The 6,950-nt window shown below is 43.6% G+C and overlaps 1 protein-coding gene across 2 annotated transcripts in view; it reads left to right on the top strand.

Annotated features, from left to right (window-relative positions):
* The first annotated feature begins 3,958 nt into the window (after positions 1-3,958).
* COLEC11 (collectin subfamily member 11) overlaps positions 3,959-6,950 on the top strand; it is a 38,717-nt gene continuing 35,725 nt past the window's right edge. For both annotated transcript variants that reach the window (XM_007518920.3, XM_016186335.2), the window contains exon 1: positions 3,959-4,138. The gene's annotated coding sequence lies outside the window, so the exon portion shown is untranslated. The remainder of the gene's footprint in view (positions 4,139-6,950) is intronic.

Raw genomic sequence — 6,950 nt, 5'->3', positions numbered from 1 at the left:
ACTTAAATTCGTGTTTAAAATGACATGTCTTCGTAACAAAGGTTTCTCTCCTTGTGTATTAATGACCATGTTTATGTGTATGTTTAAAGTTTGATAAACAGTAGCTTTAAGGCTAAATTCTTACTAGTCAAAGTTAAATGAAAAAGGTTTTCAATATAATTCTCATAAAGATAAAATTAACTTACATTTAAAGTCTAAGGTAAAAATTAGTTAACAATCAATATATTTTAACTAAGTTGGTCTAAACAAAAGGTTAAATAGACTTGTTGATATGTAAAACACTACCTATTAGAAATGGTAGATCGCACAATGGCTATGCTAATTATTCTCATGCCTGAGGTTTCCTCTCCGGCCCACACCTAGGGTGTGTCTCCATCTTGAATGGGTGTAACAAAAGGTTAAAAGACGTTGTTGATATGTAAAAGTCTCAAATTCCTTCTCTATTAGAAACGTTGGATCCTGCAGTAGATATGCTAATAACAAGTTTTGTTTCATAGTAAGTAAGTTGCAGCCAGCTGCCTGTGGGACCCTAGGCCGTTCCCCGCCCCCATGCAATTGCCCGTTGAGGCAAGTAGCCCCCCAGAGGCAAGAAATGTTTTTTTTTTTTCAGATATGGCCCCCTCAGGCCTTCCCTTGGCAACATGCTGGTTTTTGTTATATATGTTTCTGTTCACCCCACACCCTTGATACTATAGTCATTTAGTTAAAAAGAAAAGGGAGAATTGTCGTATGCTTTACATTGGTTTGTCCTAGCCCTCCCCCCGCCAAGAGAATTGGATCAGTCCTGTTAATTTCGCGGGCCTGCTTGGCCCCGCCCCAAGGAACCTGAGGGTTCCTGAGTCCGAGAGTTCCAGAGAGAGAGAGTTCCTGGGTTCCTGAGTTCGGAGAGTTCTAGAGTTGGAGAGTTCCTGAGTTCAAGAGTAAGAGGGAGTGCTTGTGCCGCTGCAAAGAGACAGCAGAGTTCTGTTTGGTGATTAGTTTGTCTTAGTTTATGAATCGTTGTTCCTGAATAAAGAAATACAGCTTCCCTGCCCAGCCGTTGTCTCCGCGTCTCTGTTACCCGCCGTGAAGCAAGCCAGCCCGACCAGAGCCTTCCGAAATTTTAACAACAGAAAATGTCTTTAAAATTTATGCAGAAAAGAGTTCTGCCAATATTTTCTTCTAAGTATTTGATAGTTTGTGGTCTAACATCAAGTCCTTGATCCACTTGGAATTTACTTTTGTATTTGGTGAAATACAGTGATTCATTTTCTTTCTTCTTTATGTTTCAACCCATTGTTTCCGACACCATTTGTTGAAGAGACTCTGCTTCCCCCATATAATAGTCTGGGCCCCTTTGTCAAAGATTAGATGTCCATAGGTGTGGGGCCTCATTTCTGGGCTCTCAATTCTATTCCACTGGTCAGTGTGTCTGTTCATGTTCCAGTACCAAGCAGTTTTGATGACAATGGCCCTATAATACAGTTTGAGATCTGGGAGTGTGATGCCTCCGGTTCTGTTCTTTTTTCTCAAGATTGTTTTTGCAATTCTAGGTCTTTTCTGGCTCCAGATAAACATTTTATTTTATTTTAATTTTTTATAATTAAAAAAATTTTGGGTGGAGGGTAGATAGCATAATGGCTATGCAAAGAGACTCTCATGACTGAGGCTCCAAAGTCCCAGGTTCAGTCCCCCACACCACCATAAGCCAGAACTGAGCAATGCTCTGGTAAAAAAAAAAAAAATTTCCCTTTTGTTACCCTTTTTTTTTTTTATTGTTGTTGTAGTTATTATTGTTGTTGTTATTGATGTCATCATTGTTGTTAGATAGGACAGAGAGAAATGGAGAGAGGAGGGGAAGATAGAGGGGGAGAGAAAGACACCTTCAGGGGGTTGGGCAGTAGCAGGTTAAGTGCATTGTGGCGTGAAGCGCCAGGACCACCATAAGAATCTCGGTTTGAGCCCTCGCTCCCCAACTGCAGGGGAGTCGCTTCACAGGCAGTAAAGCAGGTCTGCAGCTGTCTATCTTTCTCTCCCCTTCTCTGTTTTCCCCTCCTCTCTCCATTTCTCTCTGTCCTATACGACAACAACGACAGTAACAACAACAGTAATAACTACAACAACAATAAAACAAGGGCAACAAAAGTGAAAAAAAAAAAAAAGACTGTGAAGCAACCCTTCCCCCAGCAGGTGGGGAGCTGGGGGCTGAAACCGGGATCCTTACCCCAGTCCTTGAGATTTGCTCCATGTGCGCTTAACCCTCTGTGGCTACCACCCGACCCTGCTACTTGGTTTTTAAGTACAATAGCCTGTGGGAAAAACATGAAAGAAAATATGTTTATAGTGTTTATTTGATGTGATAACCAGATGATATAACTTTTGGTTATACTTTGTGGAGTTTTCACACTGTCAATCTTAAAGAAAAAAAAGGGAGTCGGGCGGAAGTGCAGTGGGTTAAGCGCAGGTGGCACAAAATGCAAGGACTGGCATAAAGATCCCGGTTTTAACCCCTAGCTCCCCATCTGCAGGGGAGTCCCTTCATAGGCGGTGAAGCAGATCTACAGGTGTCTATCTTTCTCTCCCCCTCTGTCTTCCCCTCCTTTCCCCGTTTCTCTCTGTCCTATCCAACAACAACGGCACCACCACCGACATCAGTAATAACTATAACAATAAAAACAACAAGGGAAACAAAAAGGAAATACATAAATAAATATTAAAAAAAAATAGTGGGTGGAGGGTATATAGCATGCAAAAAGACTCTTATGCCTGAGGCTTGAGAGTCCCAGGTTCAGTCCCCCTGCACCACCATAAGCCAGAACTGAACAGTGCTCTGGTAAAAAAAAAAAAAAAAAAAGGATGGTATGGAAGATGGCACAGCAGATAAAGCATTGGACTCTTGATCATGAGGTCCTATCCATTTTTTGGATAGGACAGAGAAAAATTGAGAGGGAGAGGGAGATAGAGGTGGGGAGAGAGAGAGAGAGAGACATTTGCAGCTCTACTTCACCACTCATAAAGCTTTCCCCATGCAGTTGAAGACCAGGGGCTTGAACCTGTGTACACTTAACTAGGTGTACCACCACCTAGCCCCTAACTCCTCCTGTTCTCATTCAGAGTCCTTACCATGAACTGATTTCTAACCAGGTGCATAGTTTTCTTTTTAATTCATTTTCCCCATAAACATTGAAAATTTGTTCTGGATTTTGTCTAATTTTAAGTGTGAAGACTTTTTTTTTGCCTCCAGGGTTATTGCTGAGGCTCGGTGCCTACACCATGAATCCACTGCTCCTGGAGGTTATTTTTTTCCTTTTGTTGTCGTTGTCACTGTTGCTTTTACTGTTGTTCTTATTGCTGTCACTGTTGTTGGATAGGGCAGAGAGAAATCAAAAGACGAGGGGAAGACAGGAGGAGAGAAAGATAGACACCTGCAGACCTGCTTCACTGCTTGAGAAGGGACCCCCTGCAGGTGGGGAGCTGGGGCTTGAACCGGGATCCTTGTGCCAGTCCTTGTGCTTTGCACCATGTGTGCTTAACCCGTTGTGTTACCACCCACCCCTCCCTTTTTTTCTTTATTGGGGATTAATGGTTTACAGTTAACAATAACCTGCAGCATTTGGTACATGTGTAACATATCTCAGTTTTCCGCATAACACACATTATTGTGTGAGAGGACCCAACTTAAAGCCCCTGCAATGGGGGGAAGCTTCATGAGTGGTAGAGCAGTGTTGTAGGTATCTTTCCTTCTCTCTATATACCCCCTTCTCTGTCTTTCAGTCAATCAATCATAAATAGAAATACAAAAATAGGAGGAAAATAAGGTTTGGGTGTTGGAGAGTGGGGAGTGAGGAGTGAGAAGGGGCAGCAGGTCCTCCCTGATTCCCAGTGAGAGCCCTGACATCATCATCTCTCCCCCAAGTTCCCACACTCTTGTCTTCACAGCTGGCCAGCAGGGCAGCTGATGTATTTCAAACAGGAAGCTGTTGCAGATAACAGTGCAGCTGCCTGGTCTGATTTGCTGGGCAGCCTGACAGCCGTGCTGCTTGCCTTGTGTGTGGGACTACTGTACCCTCTGTAAATAGCAGCTATGAGGCTCACTGCTGCAGTGTCCTCGTGGGTCCCTGACGGTAAGGACACCCACTTAGTCTAGTCTGCACCTCAGGTAAGAGAACTCTGCCTTCTTACTCCACAGTCTAGGGGAGCAGGACTGGTGGTGGTTGTGGTGGTGGTGTGTGTCTTTGCGTGTGTGTTTGTGGGGGGACTGCATGGTGGGGGGTCTTATTAGTAGGACGATGCTGACAGAGACAGGCAGACTTCAGACAGGGTCAGAGGTAGCACCTGGGCTGAAGCCAGGAGAGAGAACTTGTTCTTCAATTCCGGCAAAGGATCTAGTCTGTCAGAAAACTGGACATTAGAATTACTAAGTTTGACTGGTTTTATAGCATTCCTGCTGGATGAAAAGGGTTTAAGTCTGTCAGTGTTATTAGATGGTAGAATGCATATATTTATTTTTAATACTTTCTTTTTCCTCTCTTTCTGTTGCCCTTGTTTTATTGTTGTTGTAGTTACTATTGTCGTTGTTATTAATGTCATCATTGTTGGATAGGACAGAGAGAAATGGAGAGAGGAGGGGAAGACAGGGAGAGAGAAAGATAAATACCTGCAGACCTGCTTCACCACCTGTGATGCGACTCCCCTGCATGTGGGGTGCCGGGGGTCTCGAACCGGGGATTTTTACACTGGTCCTTGCATTTCGGCCACATACGCTTAACCTTCTGCACTATTGCCCAACCCCTAGAATGTGTATATTTAAAGAGTTGTAAAAGATGGCCTTAGAAACAGTTATTCCAAAAAAAAAAAAAAAAGTAACAGAGAATTAGTTAACTAATAGGGCACTGAACATGGATGCCTGAAATTCCCAGTTTGATCCCTGGTACCACATATAGCAGTGTGGTGCTCAGACTTATCACTCTGTCCCATGTGTAATAAAATAAATAATAAATCCTCTCCAAGGAGTAATTTTATTTATTTCATATGAGAAAGATAAAATTTTACATATGCAAGAAAGAGAAAGAAGCCAGAGCGTCACTTGTCTGACCGGGAGCCTCAGGTATGTAAGTACTGTGCTCAGCCAGTTGAGTTATTGCCCCAGCTGTCACTCAGCCAGTTCCTGAGTGAGAGAGAGGAAAAATGAAATGTTTCATGTGCCTTGGTGACCTGGGAGTGGGACCACTTTGACAAGCTATACTCAGTGACCCAATAGCAGGAATTCCAGATGTGGGGAAAAGTGGGACCTGGTGAGGTAATTTTAAAGAACATCTTATATACAGATGGGTCATCTTATCTTCCAAAGCTGGATAAGATACCAGTCAGTGTCCCAGGGTGACCTGTGACACCTAGTCTTTTGAACTGATTGCCTGTTGGGCTAAAGTTAGATCTGAATTTAAAGGATACTGTTGGTCTTTTTTTTTTTTTCCCCATTCCTTTTATTTATTTATTGGATAGAGACAGAGAGAAATTGAGAAGGAGGGAAAGGGGAGATAGAAACAGAGACACCTGAAGCACTGTTTCATCATTTGTGAAGCTTCCCCCCCTGCAGGGGGGGCCTGGGGTCTTGAACCCAGGTCCTTGCAGATTGTAATATAGGCTCTCTATCAGATGTGTCACTGCTTGGCCCCAAAAGATAATGTTGTAAAGCAGTCACACATGCATGGTTGAATTTTTTTTTTTTTTTGCCTCCAGGGATATTGCTGGGGCTCGGTGTCTGTACCACGAATCCACTGCTTCTGGAGGCCATTCCCCCCCTTTTATTGCCCTTGTTTTTTATTGTTGTTGTAGTTATTATTGTTGTTGTTGTTGTTGTAGGATAGGACGGAGAGAAATTGAGAGCAGAGGGGATGACAGAGGGGGAGAGAAGGATAAACACCTGCAGACCTGCTTCACCACTTGTGAAGCAACCCCCCTGCAGGTGGGGAGCTGGGGTCTCAAACCGGAATCCTTATGCCGGTCCTTGTGCTTTGCGCCATGTGTGCTTAACCCGCTGCGCTACCACCCAACCCCCAGCATAATTGAATTTTTGATTTGATGGGAGACTTTGGTGTTAGGCAGAACACGGCATCAAACTATTTGGGTTGTTTTTTTAAAAAATATTTAATTTATTTATGAGAGATGTAGGAGGAGAAAGAATAAAGAGGACCAGACATTGCTTTGGTACATGCACTGCTGGGGATTGAACTCAGAACCCTGTGCTTGAGAGTCCAACACTTTGCCTACTGTGCCATTTCCTGGTCCACACACAGTAATTTGGTTTACAAGTTTGAAAAATCTTCATGCCAAAGTAAGAGTCCAGACTGATCATATGAGTTAAACTAGGAAAAAATAACAGGGAAGGCCTCTTCTTATTGGTGTTTTCAGTAAAATGATAGGGAAGCTGTGGACACTGTTGCCCTGGGGAAGTCAGATCCAGGGTGGGAGGGGTGTCAGTTTGCCAGTGAGACCAAGTCCCAGGTGCTCCTTGGGATGAGGTTTTACAGTAGATATTTATGGAACTTATACAATTTAGGGCCCTGTTACAGCTGTTTTTTATGAACATGTATAGTTCTGTGCTTGGCAAATTAAACCACTCCCCCACTGTAATTTCATTTGAATAATCTATTTCTAGTAGGAATTCCAAATTGAATCCTTTCCCCACCTGAAAGGTGGTCCCCTTCATTGGCAGGTTGGTCTGAACCTCCTGAAACCTCCCTGGCTAGGAGATAAGGATCTTGGGTTCTTACAGAGGTCTAAGGTGAGCTGTGGCTTCTCAGTTTATCAAACAGAATTCTTCTGACACTTCGACAAAAATATAGAACTTTCAAGGATGAGTTTTCCACTGCTGCCTGCCCTCCTCCTTTTGGCAGGTCGGCTCCACGGAATTAAACCAGGTAGGAGTTGGAGGTGTCTCAGGAGAGGCCTGGAGAGTGTGCAGAGAGTGG

The sequence above is a fragment of the Erinaceus europaeus genome, chromosome 3, assembly GCF_950295315.1.
Source record: "Erinaceus europaeus chromosome 3, mEriEur2.1, whole genome shotgun sequence".
Lineage (NCBI taxonomy): Eukaryota > Metazoa > Chordata > Mammalia > Eulipotyphla > Erinaceidae > Erinaceus > Erinaceus europaeus.
This window is presented reverse-complemented; position numbering and strand designations above follow the sequence as displayed.